Raw genomic sequence first — 19,657 nt, 5'->3', positions numbered from 1 at the left:
AGTACGTTGTTTTGTCGGCACGCGTCTGTTATATATAGAATCCCGTCGCTGCTACGTCCGTTATATTTTTTTATTAATATACAAGTAGCAATAAAGTGTCTAATGTAGCTGACAAATTTTAGGTTAGAACAGATTCATTATGAATCGAGTCATTTGATTATAAATAAAAATTGTTTTTATGTGATTTCAATCGGATTTTATGGAATTTTTACCTGTTTGACAATATATTAAATAATTTTAATGAATAACATTCTGAACATACATTACTTGCTTACTGAAGTTAATGTTAATAAGAAATTAGGAAACGAAAAAAAACAATTGGAAATTAAAAGGTATCCCTAAAAAATCCCTATGTATCGTCGGTACACATACGAATAATGATTTTACAATATCAAAGTCAAACTGTAAACGAGCTATTAAGAGCGACTACACGGACAGACGCTCCACCTGTTACCATCGCCCCTGAAGATCTTCAGGTTTCATTTTATTCGATTTTGTGTTCAGTAAATGAGAATTGAGAGAGAAATAACTAATGAAAGTTATAATCCATCAGAATTGTTTAAAGTAGCAGCTATAATTATAGATTATGCAGGGCTCTCAGGTTTAATATGTACAACAAATCCCTGTGAATTGGTGAAAAACATCGAAAAAAAATCTGGAAGCCTTATAAAGAATTCTAAAATAAGTTATCCTATTATCTTTAAACCCACATATGAGCAGGTTTACTTCTTCCAAACTTTCCTATTAAGTTTTGAAATCTGATTAAATTACACAATAAAAATACTTATGGTAAATGTACACGAAAATAACAATGATCAATCAAAAAAACGCATAAGGTTCACTGCTTACATGAGTATATATTTAACTTATCACACCCTATATTTATAACTTAAAAATTGATAAGCATTGGAATGAAAATTCTTTAAAAACTAATTCGGTTTACTCCACTGGGGCATTACTTAAATATTTGCTTTAAAAACACATTAAATTCCTTATATTTTTATAAATTTCTTTGTTCTTGACACGTTTAAGAAGATAATATATATATATTCCTATCCCGTCTTAAATTATTGCAATAAAACTTTTTTAAAGTACTTTGTACACATCTTCGCTTTAAAGGGCAGTAAAAGGCAGCTGTTATAGTTTTATATGGAACTTTGTACATATTGTATAAAGTCATTATTTTATTGGATACAAAGGAAGCGAAGAACTGCTCGGATATCAAGAATGAAAATTGACATGAACAAAACCAAGTCTGTAATGAAGACTTGTATTATAAGTAAAAAATATCAAATTCCATTCATAAGCGTACATGTTGAAAACACACGTGGCAATAAACATCAATAAATATTTGAAACGAGTGAGTAACGCGCGAACCAATGTTTATTTCTTCAAAAGTCAATATAAATATCAGAAGCTATGAAACGTTATAGTCAGCGTTGAGAGTGTTATGTTATGTTTACTTGTGTACACTTTTTTCAAGCATTCTGAGATATTTTATTTTGAATTTATTCTATGATTGCTTTATTACTTACCAGTGTATAATGTAATTTAAAAATGTAGCGGTAAGGTTGTTTATAGAAAAGAATTTTTTACTGCAAATACATTCATTTTCTCATATTATATTTATAACATTATCTAGAAATATGACAATGACTGAAATTATATATAAACATATGTTAAACATGTTCTCAGTTTTTCATTTGTAATAAAAAAATGTTTGATTAAAGTATATAATTTTATGTCGTGGTACAAACGAGATGAGTACTCTATGTAAAGTGGTGTCAACCTATAAACGTCGGATACATAAACATATCCATTAACGGACATGTACATTGACGTTCCAGCAAAATAGAGAGAGAAAAGGTTTCAATTGAATAAATAAAACAAAAGAATATTTTCATTTCCTATCATAAAATCATTTAATATAAATTCGTAGCGAATTAAAACTCTTGGTCGTTTTCGTGAAATATTTTGGGCTTAGATAACGTTTTAAGATGTAATTGAATTTTACCTCAAAATCTTAGCAACAATACCCTAAGTGGAGGTTTGAGTGATTGATGAATCTCTGTTTCGCTTTGATGTAACATGAATTACAATGAGGGATATTTAAATGTAGTTAGGTACTCAGACATTTGTAATGAATAAAATTTGTAAGATTTTTTTTTGTTTCTATTCTATATTCGTATTTATATCTAGTCTATACGATTCACTCACTTCAAATATATATGAAGAAATAATACTTGTAAATTTTAAATAATATTTAATACCGTTAAGTGTATATCGGACTCTTTCCAGAATTTACTCGTTAGCTTCAAGAATACATATATTAATAATTCACATACATACTTATATAATATATGTTAGTAAAAGGCCCTAAGTCATACAACATGGCGACGTCAGGCTTTATGATGTGTCAAAGTCAGACCTTACAAAGGCTTTACAGGTCAGCTTGGAAGTTAGTCTTTACATCGCAGTGGGTCATAGCCATAATGGGAGATCGTTAAGAGCGTAATTAAAGCCTCCATGTACCGTCCATTCCATTCCAAAGCTCTGAGTGAAACGTAGGTTAGAAAACATACGCATTTGTATTTCTATTTTCTAAGTAATTACGTTTATTCATATATTTTTCTAAATAATGGCAAAAACGAGGAAGGAAAACGGTTATACAGCAAAAGAAAGTTTATACTAGGTTAACTAACTAATATCCCATACATACAGGACATACTTGTACATCTCGATTATTTTCACAAATATTAGTGAGTCATCGTGTTGTGTAACTATAAACGTACGCTTTCAGTTTATGATTCCCTTGCCAACATCAGAATATGAAAAACAAGTGGAGCATAAACGATGACTTACATGTTTTACTTTTTAGTGTCTTTAATGGGATATTAATTTCATCTTAGAAGTCTGTACGTCTCTGAACATAAGTCTTATTTATTAAATAAACAACAGCATAATATGTGATAAAACCTAGGCAAGATATCATTGTATTTTTTTTAATTTAAAATATATAACAAAACAAATCCAATATTTATATCATCGGTCTGACAGTTGTAATTAAAATATTTCGTAAAAGCCGACGTAGCTGTCAATGAAAAAATTTATCCGATCGTTGCAGTCCTACATTAAGAGCCGTGTGTTGTCTCCTAAATTCCACCTGCGAAGGTATAACGTATCTGACCACTTCTAGTATCTCGTGCTACGGGTCGTAAACGCTTTTATTGCGCTCAATGTAAAGCTAACATCCAAATTGTGCCTCCTAGAAAATAAAATGTCGTCTCGTGATATATTAAACAATATAAATTTAATTTTAAGCCATCAATAAGACTGATAATGTCCATTCAAATTCTCATAATTTTTTAAGTTAAGTAAATCTGTTAATTTCTAAACTTCTTAATAAAATATTTTTTGGTTATTATGGTTTCTCTAAAACCTTTGATCGACTAAGTCTTTTACAGCTGAATTATAAAATACAGTATATTTTTTCAACAAAACATAAAAATATATTTTGTAAATCCTCATAGCATCCATATTTTATTATTGACGACATTAATAACTCGTCATAAAGTAAGGATTTAATTCATTTATCATTCGGGTCAGGTACTAAACATTTTTATATATTAACTTTTGGATTCAAATGGCAGTTAGTTATAAAGTTTTTTATGTACCCAAAGAGCCGTTTGCATAAACTTGATTTAGATGTTACCTAAAACAGCCAACTTCGGTTCAATGTTCATTTACATAATATAGCCTACAATATATCTTATGATAAAAGCCTCGTACGTTGTGTCGACGCAAATGGCATTATCGCATTTTTATACGTGAAAGTACCATTTAGATCCCATTTTGAATAAAGAAGTCGAAGATTCTGTAAACAATTATAGAAAGTGAAAACTTTTTTTTTCGTTGTTAGTGTTTTTTGTATATACTTTCATATTAGTTGTAAGAATTCTATTTCATAAAATTTCTTGTAAATAGACTTATAGCGAGATATTCTTATATCCCTATTAATTAATAAAACATACTCCTATATATATTTGCTCGGTTTTTCTTTGCGTTGAATATCTATGAATCAGCTTCTGTCTAAAGATAGTCTAAAGTCCAAATCCTCCAAGTTTAAGGAAGATATAAATTAAATGGAATCTGTGCTATAAATTTCCAATTGCATACGATTCGTAACATATACGTCTCGCAGTCGTCACGTCGTGAATCAAGTGGCGCCGGAATTTGTGCGGGAATCTGTGGCGTAACTTACGACCCACATCCGTTAGCCATATTTGCTTTAGTCGCGTGACTTAACTTATGTAATGATAGCAAATTTTTATGTGTTATCTACTGATATTATTTTCTTTTTAGTAAAGATATTTATAAAATTTTAATTTTGCAAGTATATTTGTGTAAAATATTTGAAATATTATTATATTTATATAGTGTCTATCTCATTTAAACTGTGTAATATTTCCAAAAAAATATATACTGGTAGATGAATATTTTAGCAATAGAAATAAATTTAGTCCTTAATAGTTGTAATTCTTTTCGTTAACGCAGAATTAAGGTTACCCGACAATTAAATAAATTAAGTAGTATTTTTAAACCAGATTTATTTAACGATTTTTGAATCTGAATTGATTTGTAAAATAAAATGTTTTATCTCAATTATGTAATGTTAGCATGTCAGTTAATCTAAATTTACGTCCAAAAATTTAAAAGCCTTAATTATTCGTTTGATAGTGTATATTTATTTGTATACACCCAAGTTACGTTTAACACTACAAGTTGTCTACACATTTTAACTCTATAGCTGTGTACACGAATACACTCAAAAAGTGTAAGTAAACTCACGTTAACTTTCTCTAAGAGGTTGATATGTCAAAGGCCACGTAACCTACCCATTAACAGATTATCCAGCAATTAGTAGATCTTAAAAAGAAAAACCTCATTAATTTTGTAAATGCGAAAACTCTGTTTAATTATTACATTTTTCTTATCTGCTTATTAAAAAAAAAAATATTAATAACATGTTATATATAAATTTTTATTTTGTAGTTATTTCATTGACTTTTGTTTATCTATTTTACAAATAAAAGTTCAATTATATGTTTATTTTCAGCCCTTTGGGTTCATTAGCAATTTACAAAGGAAAAGCTTCGAAGCTCTCAGAATATACAAATTCAAAATTTTCCAAACAGAGATCCTTGTCAATATTGTAACAGATTTTGTTGATGTTCGAGTTATTTTGAAAGTAATAGGATCAAAGCCTTTGAATTAGTTTTATATTAGACAGATAAAAACAATGTTAATCAATGTCTTATCTTGTGAAAATTCTGAACTTTCAAAATACTTCAGATAATTAAAAAATGATACGGATATGCCTTTATAAAATAGAGTTAAAAATGCATAAATACGTAAGTATAATACGGTTATTTGGAATGGAAAAGAAGGGGACGGATAGGATATGCATAGTAATGGTGTGTGGTCATATTTCATACATATCCAGTGTTCCTTTAGATTTGATTTCGTTGACGAAATCTGTATGTTGTACTTATTTCACTGTACAATAAGACTAGAACTATTCCGGCTACGTTATTCCATATAAAAATATTGATTTTCATATAATTACTCTTTAGTATCAGACATACATCATTTTTAAGTTTTGATAACGTAGTTAGACAATGTATAAAATAGAAAATTACATTTCAAATAGTATTTTAGTTTTTAGTATTTTAACCAGCTAAGAGTAACATTGGGAGACGTCGAGTATATTATTTTCTTTTAAAAATTTCAATTCATTTCAATATAACTCTCATTTATTTAACATATCTATCAGAATTAAAAGAAAATACCAATCTAAAAACACTTAATAGAAAAAAAGTTCATAAATGTATTCCTATGATCATAACAAAGATTATTCCTGTTGAAGACAACGGTATATTTAAAGATTTATGACTATACATCAATAATAACTTAAACTAACCTTCTTAGTTATGACAAAGCAAATTATCGCGGATTTCCAGCGTTCTAAGCTAAATTGTATTAAACCGATTTACTTAAGAAGATTATTGTATATATAAATTATATATTTTTCGAATAAATATTCTTAGCGATATTGTAAGCAAGTCCAATATAACTTTATTGGTACACAATTCTATAATATTACTGTAAGTAGAAATATTATTATTGAATTATCATCTTCAATAAATTTCTTTTCAATAAAACTAACTTTTGTATCGGCTACATTTAGTTATAAATATATTATAAATGGTATATATATTTAATATTATTTATTTTATAATTCCATTGTATACAAAACTTTCAAAATGAATGTACATTGCAATACCAAATGTTCGTGTTTGTATTAAATGGTACTGTGAAAAAAAATCTCTATACAGTTTTTAATAACTAAACTAAAAAAACCTGATGTTGCGGTTAACAGGGTAACAAATTTGGGGATACATTTTTTTTTACAAATTTTACAAAGGCTGAAGTAAAAACACGAGATATAAATAAAAGTTTTTTTTCTCTATTTATTTCATGTATTGGTGCATATTGGATATCACTGAAATCGTTTCAAAATGTCAAACGACAACGAATAATTTTACTTACATTTTAAGCAAAAGAAAAAAAACATCCCTCAATTGTCACATTTATAAAATAAAACATTTATCCTTCTATTAAGCTATTCGTGTAACTTAGCAACTTGCATTTTATTTTTGGGGAATGTTATTATTTTCTATTATATATTACACAGATCATCTCAAATATTTCAGTATTATAGGTTGCCATTAAATAATGCTCGATGGCTTAAGCGTAACAAAATGTTAATAAAATTACTACGTACATATGAATTTTATTACTCAATAATCGAAAAGTTTTGAAGAGGTTTTTTTCAAAATTTTCATTTTTATAGTTATATCATTATGATAACACTTTTGATATATATTTTGTATTTTAGAATCTATCGGGAATATAACTTAAGCATGGTTCAAAGATAATTCTTAACTAAACCATACATAATAATTTAAATAACTTCCTACTATAAGTCTTTGCTAATTAAATCTATCCATTTTTATAAAAGTATATATTCAGGAAAGATTGTTAACAGCACAAATTATAATATTTGAGTCTTCTGATATTTTGATTTCTCTTTCTTTCGAATTAATTTAAAGAACGACTTGTATATTCGTGCAGATATAAAATAAAAACGGTTCCCTCTGCTGTAAGTATGGATAAAATCGAAATTGACACTTAGGAACGAATCCGCTGAACAATGGCCTTTCTTCGAGTGAAATTCCAATGGGAATAATTGTATATTTTAAGCGTGTTTTCCATTAAGCTCTCAACGGAAAAGGTTTCTGTTTTAAATTTCTCCACCCTCTTTGAGAGGAAGACAGAAAGATTTACTTATTAAGCTAGGCTTCTTTAAGGTAGGTATATATTAATTTTTATATAATAACAACTAGGAAGTGTACAATATTAAAACTGTTATAGCACTCTGTTAGTAAAGAAATTACGGGAAAAAAAAATTTCGAGAATTGTACTCAAATTCTCAAGTATATGAGACATAAATCAACGAACATATTATTTGCTGTCTTTATTTCATATAAAAATACTTCATGGTTTCTTTGCATAGTATACTTTTATCTCTAATTTTATAATAAAAAACACTCAATTCATGATTTTTTTTATTATAATAAAACTAATATCAACCAGCCCTATATCCGTTGTGAACGATTACTATACTGCATAGCAATGCAAAAACCTCGTCATAATATTTTATTGCTACTGGGACGATGGCGACCCTGAAATCCTACATTCTTTATGAAAAGATTAGGATATATTACTTTCGATGTAATATAAAAATACGCATGTCTCTGATAAGATGAGTATTTACTCAAGCATTGTACTCATGTATTTACATGCATATCATGTTAAAAATCATCATTCATCTTTTAATTGCCAAAACAGTAGTTCTATGTTGTAAAATATATAATAATTTATTAGCTTATATATTACAAAAATATTATCAGTATTATTAATTTCAAATAAAAACTATAAAATTAACAGTAATTAAATGATACTATATATTTGTTTTTAAGTTAAAAAAATACAAAAAAAAACAGCAATACAAAGAATAATCCACTCGTAACTCACAAAAACCTCAAAGCTTTGTTAAATTGGGAAAGTTTTTTGTTGGCATTGAAGTTAAAAGAAAAGTTTGATTTCATTAATTACTTTCCGCACCATTATGCAGTGCTTGTTAGACTTAAAAGTTTTAATTCGTTTCTAAACATATTATAAGACAATACGTAAGAAACTAATATATCTCTACTGGTTTCAGAACCCCTTTTCTAATTTACTTACGTACTTCATCATTGACAAATTACTACAGTACATCCAAAAATCATAGTTGTATCATTGCTTTGTATCAAACCCATTGAGACAGTATCTCTCAGTGAAAACGTACATAAATATGGACAAACTATAATTTATAAAGTAATTGTGAATAAACATTTAAATTGCTTATTTACCGATATCCTCACGATTTTACAGCTCTCTAGGTAAATTTCAAGTCAGTTACGATAAATTAAAATACAAAAAAATCCACCGTGATTTTCTCTTGTAAACCAAAAAATACAAAATTTTTGATACGTGACATAATATATATATTTTTTTGGTTTCGTTTTACTGCGAAGGTGGCAAGCTTTATAATGTATGTGTAACATGAACCGTGTAAAAAGAGTTGTTGAAATCATAAAATGTCCTGACTGAACAATATACCTATTTTAAAGTGTAATTAAAATATTTGGAGATGTTTAATTAATTGATATTGAAAAGTAATTTGTTTTTATTTCATCGGTTTAATACGATGTGTTCAATTAAGATTAAAATGAAATTTGAATCAAATACAACTGATTTTCTGAATTGTCGCATAATCCGGATGTAATGTATAGAATTCTATTCCGTGACGATATCTTCATTAAAAATATTTTAAAACTATTTCTTTATGATATTGACTTTATGACTTTGATTTTTTTTTGATATTGAATATAAAAATTCATATCAATGAAAACTTTCTTCGATTTCGATTCACAATAATAATTGTTTTGAAAACTCGTATCATTACTATATGTTAATTCAATAACAAATTTAACACACATACAGTATGGGAAAAGTTTGTGCATTTAGTTTTGTTAATTAGACAATGAGGCAATGACTTAATAAGTGGTAGAGCCTAGCTGTGGTCAAATTACTACAGTTCGAGCATGGGTCGGTTCAACCGAGGAAGTACCACTCCCTCACAGAAGATCGGCGTGAAGTAGTCTTAAATAGCTGCGTTTGTCTGATGACTGAGAGAGCCGGTAGCCCATCCCTTTTTCCAACCCTCTCCTGCACTTTCTCTTTTCCCAACCTTTCCCGCTCTTTCCCTTTTCTCACTCTTCACACGTTCACCCCAATCAAGAGTGGCAACGCGTCAGCCAAATTATTTTGAGGATTCCATGGGCGACTATACTATCTCCATGAGATAGGCCGTCTGCTCGTTTGCCCCTTTTATCATAAAAAAAGGTCAAGCTCTTTGCGATGAAATTTTTTGTATTTGTTATGTTACTGATACATCCAGGATTGATGTATTCTGCACATCCAAAATATTTGTGCAGTTAATTAACAAGTAACTATTAGAATAATTTAACATAATTTATTATATGATTCTACTATTTTGTTTTATTTAATTCTAAACAAAAATAAATAATTTGATATAATAACCAAAAGTATGTCATTGCGTGACATTCTAAGGGCTTAAAAGCTCAATAAAAGTTAGTAACAAAAATATCTTGGTTATGATTTGTGCGTTCAAACCTCTAAACTATTGTTAAAATTTAATCAAATACCATTAGAGGCTTATTTTTAATTATTTTAAACCTTTATTTCAATAAATTGGCTGAATTTTCTAAAAATTTTACAGGAACATATATTGAGTAATTTATATTATAATGATTGGTATTTTATCAAAGTTTTTAACAATAATATAATTCAGTTTTTAATTGCTTGGATACTTTATCTACTCTATGTTGTATGATCAATATATAAAATTAAATTTTCCCTGAGCAATTCAATTCAAACATCGAACTCAAATTCAAACATCGAACATTAGACGTCCACCCGACGCCATCAAATATGTTACTTGAAAAGTGTAAATTATTTAGTAGAAATGCAGTTATTTCTAATCAGTCTGAAATATAATTCTAAGAAATCAAAAAATTCGTACTGCATATATCATTCACTGAGAATAGAGCCTTGACACTTCTTAGAAAATGTTATTTTTCTTTTACAACACACATATTAAAAATCCCATTTTTAAAATGAAGTGCAAAATAAAATAAGCAAAAATTCACTTCTAGCTCAAACTTAGACGTCGTTCAGCTGAGAATATAAATTTTTAAAAATATGCTACTCGGGTAGCAGTGGCACGTTTTCGCGCAATATTTGCTGAGCCGATCTCATTCAAGATATATCTGAACGTTAAAATCGCACCAATTTCGAACGTATCGTTTACAATTTTTCGTTTTATGAGCCGATATTAAATTTTGCTATCGTTTTATTTATTTTCGTATTTCCCCTGGATGCTTCAATTATTTTGCCTTTTGAACGTTTATCCTCTGTATTTTATGAATCGAATCCAAGAATACTTTTAACGAACACTGAAATATGTGAGAGACCTGCATAATATTACGATTGCTTTACCAGTTGTTTTTTCACAATACTATGGCGTTTGAAAAATTTTACTTATATTTTAATATTTATAAACGATTCAATTTGTGTACACTCCAATCTAATATAAGAATACCTTCAATTTGTAAAAATAATTAAATAAACCAACATGTTTACAGGTCTTTTAAGTTTCAAATTATTGACTACTTGATATTATAGTTAATAATAAACAAGTACCAAAAAAACTTAACATGCATGAGAGATGGGATAAACTTAAAGAATACTGTTTTCAAATAATTTTCAATAGCCATCTTATTATAAGAATGAGTGTGAAGGAAAAAAAAAACAGTTCTCTTCAAAAGAGGCCAACGGTAGTACATTACACTGCAAAAAAAAAGTTTCTGTAATGCACTATTCCAAAATAAAAAAATAAAAAAAATTACCTGTAATAATAGTAAAGATAGTTTTTAATCCATTCTAAAACCGTTTGTTATAACAGGTAAATTGAAAGAATATATTAGTATAGAATAGATTGCCAGGAATTCTCGTGGGAAATATATTGAGATAATAAAGCCATACAATTTTCATATTCACCAAAATGATACAAAATTGACGATATATTTCAAAATAGACACAGTTTTTATCCTATTACAATATATAGTTCCTGTGTTATATTTTTTGACTTAAAATAGTTTTATTAGGGTCATAACGTTTGATTTAGTCTCAAAACTTTTTGGTGTATATACATTTAACAATTTCTCAAAACACTCGAAACTAATTATGACAATAAAAAAGACACAATAAACTCATATTATACATAGTATTTCATTAACCAAAGAGAGTGGAACGCTATACTGGCGACTCGGGTCATTCAACCATTGAGATGATCTCGGCAATCGAATTTCCCGTCGTGTTGAAGTTTTCCAGTTCGAAAGCCCTGTTGTCTGGGATATTTTTTTTCAAAAAAATTAAGATCAGACTACCATTTTTAATTATAGTGACGGGAAAGCAACCCATGCCCAAACAAACGGTCCGAAAAAATACGAAGGTGCATCAGCTAGTCTATTATTATAATATATATATATGTGAATATTTGAATAGTGGACTGCTATTTCTCTCTAAACAGACTTCTACATTCCTAGGTATGCTACCTAGGAGTGTAGAAGTGTAAAAGTCTGAAGTTGAAACAGTCGAATGATTGAAAAGTTTGATGTCAAAAAATTTTTTTAAAGTCACAACTAAGAAATCATTACACTGAAGTTTAAATAACAAATCGAAATGGTTTTCCGAAATTTATTAACTATCCAATTATAACTCTTTACAATTTCACACATAACGTTTATCTCTTTACAATATCACACATAATATTTGGTAGTTCACAACTATTGATGTAATACAACACATTAAATGACTATTATAGTGACCGCAATAATTCGTTGATGACATTTGTTAATCTTCTAAATGATTTATAACATATTTGCGCATTATGTCTAATCTAAATGAATTGATAATTCAAGAAAAGGAATTAAATATCGCAGGATCCCAAAGTATTAATGTGATTTTTTTTAAAGGAACAATACAAAATGTTAAATTTATTGTTTCCGTATCCAAGTACGATGGTTACAATATTTTTGCTGTATTACCGATAAATAAAAAAAAAACTGTATAGAAGGAAATTTGCTTAATACTTCACTTACATATGTATATTAAGATTGAAATTTTAATTTTATTTGTAATGAAGTTTCATTTTATTCGGTACTTCATTATAATGTATTTGAATCAAAAAAAAGGTATTTTTACCTTTCATTATAAAATTATATTTACCTTATAGATACTTTTTTATGGTTCAATGCTGTCAATTATTTGGGGCTCAAATGAGCAACAGCATAGAAAAAACATATAATACAATTGTCAGTATTTTGAAATTAGGAGCAATGTAAAAAAAAAATAACACTATAGATAATATATAATATATGAAATATTTGTATTCATTGCACATGGATAGTAATTATATTTTTAAGTTATAAAACTCGAATCCAAAGCCAAACAATAAAAGAAAATCAAAACTCGTGATTCATGCAATCTACTAGTACACAATGTGAAAAACAGTTATAGGAATTTAAAATACGGAGACACAAATTGGCAATTATAGTGGTCGGTTCAAAAATTTGCATGCCATAACGCTTTGGGCCGCAAAAACGGCATGAATACATCTCACAATTTTCACAATTTGGACAGCAACATATGATTTGTAGCCATTGGGATCAACATAAAAATATGAAGTGTCCCACACATGATACGCTACAAACTAAAGACTATTTCGTTATTATTAACATGTTTCTAGAAAGTGAGCTACCACTTTTCAACAAATACATTGTTCCTAGTAATTGTATATCGACAAAAACGTCATCATGACTTAAATTTTTCCCTTTAAAAATGTCCTTAGACTACTTTTCATTATTTTCTTTGCATTTTCCTTGAATAAATTAATTTCATGAAAAATATAATTTCAATATTTTTCAAAATATTGTATTAATTGTACATTATTGTATGTAGTCAGAATTGCTACGCGTTACAACTAAATGCAATTAAACTGAAATATACTGACAATAAGATGATTCACGTTACAAAAGAAGCTTGTTTCAATTATTAAAGCATTTTAAATTTGTAAGTCAAAGATGATTAATAATTATATTTAATTAGACAATTAATTTTTTACTCAAGATTTTTATTTCATTTTAATCATGATTTCATTCAGGTAAAAATTATTAAAAGAAACATCAAACAATTTCAGTATTTAATTAATGGATTATAATTGCTGGGTTTCATATTAATATGAAAAACAAATAAAAAGGACAGTTTTGATTCTCAACATTTATTTATCAGTAGTAGAAAAAAATTACTTCAGGGGCGTTTGAGAATGAGTATATTTTTTATTGTAGTGCTAATATTGAAATTGCCAATAACCCAATTTTATTCAAGATCAATGTTTACAAATTAGCTGCTACAAATTTTGTTAACATTATAAAGAGACCTGTAGGAACCTTTGCAATGTTTTGGCTGAAATTCAAATAAGACTGGTATAATACTGGTGTACTGGTAATCCCTCCATTGACCTTAAGCACATAGGGTTTTTCACCGCTCTGTGCACACTAATCTGGGAACTGTCTTACGTTATCATTGTGATGGCCACCATAAGCTTAACAGACATCTGATACTTATTATTAGATCCTCGATATCTGACCTTGTAATATTTTTACATGATATAATGTAAGTTCCGATCTCACATATACACACATGGAAATTTGTCGTAAATGGAAATGTCTAAAAACAAACATAAAACTGTAATCATGTGATAATATACAACAATATTTTTTTGCTTAATCACATACGACTTTCAAAGGATTTTATGCTTTAAGTGCTATGGATATAACATATTATTGAAATCTAGAAAGATTCCGTACAGTAAAAATCTCTTTGTCAACATGTATTGTCCCTATAAGCAATGTTGGCACAAAACTAACGACGGCGTTTAAGTACTAAATACATTTAATCATTATTTTCAACGTTCTGGCAGCAATTTTGTACGCATTTACTGTTATTGTATTCTTTGCGAACTCAAAGGATGTCTCGTTAATACATATCTTGAAAGATCACAGTTACCAAGAAAGTTAGGATTCTTAAACAAATCATGATTTTTATTACTGAAGGCATAATTAAATGTTTACGAAATTACCTTTATATTATTATTTTTTATGTATGACTTTTCTTTTTCATTGAATTTAAAACTTATAAGTTTATTGGTTACTCTATATTATTTTCCTTTTTAAAGATATTATGTGTAATGAATTTTAATAATATGCTTATGTCAGTGTTTAGCAGATATTTATGATTGTGGTTAATATCTTAAAATCATAGATAGTAATGACAAAAAAGGTAGCTGATGACCGCTGCTGTTTTTTTTTAAATCAAAGTCAATGTATATCACTTGTCATTAAAGAACATACACTAAATATTATTTTTATTATTATGATATCTATTCTAAATTTTGGTTTAAATAGAAAAAAAAAATGTTTTTACATTTAAATCTTTTCTTTTTGATATATTTTGTGAATTTAGTTATTTAATACATTTTTAAGTACAATCCCTAGTTAAAAATAAAGAGACTTTTTTAAAAATAAAATAAATTGAAAAGCTCTCAGAGGATATAGAGATATAAAAGCAGTTAATGCCATATGCTCAAGACTAAAAAGGATAATCTTTTGCTACATAATAAAAGCAATGTTAAAAATGGATACTTTGTGTTGTTCACCAGAAATTAAATAAATTTATAGAAAATAAATGTCATACCAAGAATAAATGTTCTCTGCTAATGATTTTATACATAAAAAATAGATGAATCGTATAAAATGAAATGCAGACACTTTTACATATGCTTACATAAATCCTTTATATACATTTATAATCACTCAAAAGGAATGATAAAACATTTAATAAATAGACACATATATTTAGAAGTTAATAAAATTTGAAAGGGAAATTAAAGAAAGAAAATTCACAACTTTTTTTATTAGGTTAATATACTGATTGAGCAAGAATAATAACTGTTATTTATTTTATATCGTATAAAAAAATAACCTACTTGTTATATGTTTATTTATTATATAAAATTAGAAATATATTGACACTGAAAAAGGATATCGTACTTATATTATATTTATTAACAATTTAAAATTTTAGAATCTAATATAATTAACAAATAATCTTACTAAAACAAACAGAATAATAGTCATTGGAAGACAAGTAACCAGTAGAATGCTAGATAATTGGTACATGGAACTTTTTATATTAAAATCCATTTAAAGTCTACGGATAGAAGAGTGTTACTTAAAAAAACGTATTTACTTTTTATAAACAATGTCCAATATATTTTTTATATGTTCTCAGTAAGAAAAACTTTATGTGACAAAAATGCAAATTCAGAGGATTTAAGCTCTGGCATGTTCTTTTGCAACTGTATAAAAGAACGTTTCAGAAAGTAATCGGTTTAATGAAGTCAGGCAAGTAGTTTTCGTCAAGTAAGACTACAGTTAAAGCACTTAGATAATTAACATTTTGAATTAAAAAAAAGTAAACAAATGGAATGAGCTCAAACAATTTATGTAATTATAAAACACTTCACAATGGAATTGTAATTGTGGTAATGAACTTTAAGGAGCTTATAAGATTCGTCATTGGACTAAAGTTTATTTAAAAAGTCAAGTAAAATATGTTTATCGATATATTTGGATATGTTTGAATGTAGGTATCTCTAGGAGATTATATTGGTCGACAAAATCTCTTAACAATTGTATTACTAGTGTTAAGCGGAATTACAGAAGTTGAGCTGATTGAAAAAGTAATAAAGATATAAAAAGATTGACAGGCGAGATGCTCACGAGAAACAATCCATCACAGGCACAATCTAAGACTAGTGGAACTTTATTATGAGACTAGTTTTATACGAACATTATAGAAATCACGGTTTATTTTTAACATTTAATCAAGCTCGGGTCATAGCACTATGCCGTTATTGTGTTGTTGACAATGCGTACTCATGACCCGGATACAACAAATAAAGGGTAAATTCATAGATATTTTATTTGTAAACGAAATAGTCAAAAAGACTCCACATGATTTTCGAATATATTTTTTAGTAAGCGTGTCAATATATTGTTATAAAAGTGGGGTTTTCCTATCTTGAGTGTTAGAGATTTAAAACACATTCATCTCAATTTAATGCGAAGTAGCATAAAAAATATATATTACATATCAGAAGATGAACTAAATAGTGAGAGGAGATATTTTTTAAGTCAAGATTAAAAGAGAAGTACACTTCCGCTAGTTGTAAATAGGAACTGGAAGTAAGTTCTAAACTTTCGTATCTCCGGCAGAGAAGGATTTACAAAAAAAAAATGTGTTAAGTTAGGTGATGTTGTACAATTTTAAAGAGCAGTAGCAGGTTGACATTTGTTTAGCAATCATTTCCAAGAACTTACAAGTCTTATATCGAAAAATGATTTTAAAAACTTGTCCTTTAGACTATTTTGTTAACAGTCTCGATACACCTAACATGGTAGACCTTGCCTTGAATATTGTTCATAGAATATTGTGGGACTGACAACTGGGCAAGGCAATAAAATTCTATTTGCTGCCATAATCTTTTTACGACAGTTAAGAAACTTGCACTCATTCCTACCGAAATGACGCTGGAGCAATTAATTTTTCTTTCCAAATTTGTCTTAAGCTAATAAACTGAGAGACAAAACGTATAAACTTTAGACATTTTAAGATTTTAGTATTCGACTCTTATTTGTCTTGCGCGAATATCACTACGTATTTGATTTTTGTTCTAAACTTAAATCGATATAAATTAGCTTTGGTGAGGTTAGGCCTTACAATTTTTTATCTTATTTGCATTGTATACATTGAATTTTTAAGACTACTAACAACCAAACTTTTGATTTTTAGTAACTTACAGTAAATTAAATTGATCCTTTAATAACCTTACAGTGCAGTACCTTTTCCTTATACCTAAATTATATTGAATGAATGTAATTTAAAGAAATGATTTATCATCCTTATCCTTGCACGAGTTCTACTACATGAAACAATTTTATTTATAAGTGGTTTTCAACCATTTTGGCATTTGAAATAAAACTAAACGTTTTAAATATTTCTTATGTCATCTGCCCATCGCCGTTGCTGCAAAGTAACGAGTATGTAATTAAAATAATTATTCTGTTTGTTTTAGTGATATGATTTGTTAATTATATTATATTAGATTCTAAAATTTTAAATTGTTAATAAATATAATATAAGTAGGATATCTTTTTTCAGTGTCAATATATTTCAAATTTTATATAATAAATAAACATACAACAAATAAGTAAAACCAAGCCGGTTATTTGTTTATACGATACAAAATATATAACAGTTAATATACCTAATGAAAAAAAGTTGTGAATTTCCGTACTTTCAAATTTCAAATTAGATTTAACTTCTGAATAAAATTGCTCCAACCATTTTCATATTTTCTTAAAGTCATCTCAAACTTGTGTTTAAATAAAAAAAAATATTCGTTGTATTAATTAAGAACTTAAATTTTATTGCATATTTATTGCCTGAAACAAAGTAATAAATCAAACCTCTTATTTAAGTATAGCAAAGTGATATTTCTTTATTTGCTAGGTGTTGTAATGCTTGATATAAATGTTTTATTCTTAGTAGAGTCAAGCATTCATTTAATGTCCTATTTGGAACGATGTCTTCATAATTATATTTTATTAAGTCCTATCTCTTGTTGTACTGGAATAATTGTTTAATCAACATTTATTGTCTCTACGTTATTTGATTTTAAATAAAGAATATAACTGTCCAAAACAAATAACTTTATTAAAGTCTACTCTGTGTTCCGTTTCTCGCAGACAATATAAGACATATTTAAATATAAAACAAGTTATCTATTTGTCTTTATTTCTTTTATTTTTTCTTATGAGAAAAACTGATTTCGTTTTAAAAATATATAAATGTAGCTTCTTGTTTCTTTTAAATTAATTACACTAGAAATTTGATTTTAATATGTAGCGTAAAATCTATTCTAATATACCAAAGTTAAGACAATACAGCTTGTATATTCTATTTTCATAAATAATTAAATTGTGGTTTAGGAATTTCCAAAGGAAATGAAAAGGAAATATATAATTATGATTTTCATGGTCCTGGTGTTTCATACCATTAATACGTATGACTATTTAAAAGCGAGACACAATAACATAAAAATAGTATATATAACTAAACCTAATATAAGTATAAGATCAAATGAAAATATTATTTTTATCGAAAAAACTTGCGTTATCATCTTTGCTCACGAGCATTACGTTGCTTTTTTGTTTCTCTTTATATATTATCTGTTCCCTAAAATTTTATATCCAATATATTATAGTGTTTCTATTTTTGAAATCCATGAATTATAGTTATGAATAAAGCAACACTGATATTCTAAAATATTTTATATTTTACGAAATAATTTTATATTCAAAATTATTTGGATGTCATGTTTATTTTTATGCAGTTTAAAATTAGAGCATCAGTTTGTTAATACATCAAACAGTTCTATATTTGAACGGGAGCTTAAATTATAATTTCAATATTATAATTTCAAAAGGACTCATCCAAGGGATCGTGACGAGATGATAAACAAAAATTAATTCTATTTGTCTATAAGCGCATAAAAGAAAATTAATAATTAATTTAATTATTAAATTAATGAAAAACAAAATAAATTTATAATTTTTTTTATAATAAATTTTTCTCTTAAAAACTTAGAATACCAATAAACGACGGTAACATCCATTAAGTATGCGAAGGTATCTATCATGAGATTTGAAAACTATTATAACAAATACAATTCATTCTATTGATTGACGATAATTTTTATATATATTTTAATCATTATAACGATAAACAAAATCAGCTGATGTATTGCTCTTAGTATATTTGTTAAAACAATAATTATCTCCTCGTTGCAGATGCCTCGGCTCAACTTCATTAAAGCAGTTATCTGAACGCTTGTCTCCTCCATTTTCCCCAGACGTCATAACAGAAATCTGCGGTAAAAGCAATCGACAATTCTCTTGTGTCCATCAAACATGAATAGAGAATTTAATTATTTTTGTTAAGATTTCTATGGAAACATTCTTATAAGAGTTCAGTATTTTAATTGTGGCCAGTATTTTTGTAAAATTAATTGGTTGGTATTTTAAGCAATGGCGGCCAATAATGAAATATCGAAAGATTGACATTTTATCGACAGACACTAAATTTGTGTCATCAGAAAACTTTTTATACGCAAAATTAAAGTTTGAGTATTGTTCAGTAATTTTCACTTCGTAAACTAATAATA

The 19,657-nt window shown here is 27.4% G+C and overlaps 1 protein-coding gene across 2 annotated transcripts in view; it reads right to left on the bottom strand.

The window, feature by feature from the left end:
* LOC116765657 (glutamate receptor-interacting protein 1) overlaps positions 1 to 19,657 on the bottom strand; it is a 144,731-nt gene that overhangs the window by 24,407 nt on the left and 100,667 nt on the right. The gene's annotated exons all lie outside the window — the stretch shown is intronic.

The sequence above is a fragment of the Danaus plexippus genome, chromosome 11 (assembly GCF_018135715.1).
Source record: "Danaus plexippus chromosome 11, MEX_DaPlex, whole genome shotgun sequence".
Taxonomy (NCBI): Eukaryota; Metazoa; Arthropoda; class Insecta; order Lepidoptera; family Nymphalidae; genus Danaus; species Danaus plexippus.
This window is presented reverse-complemented; position numbering and strand designations above follow the sequence as displayed.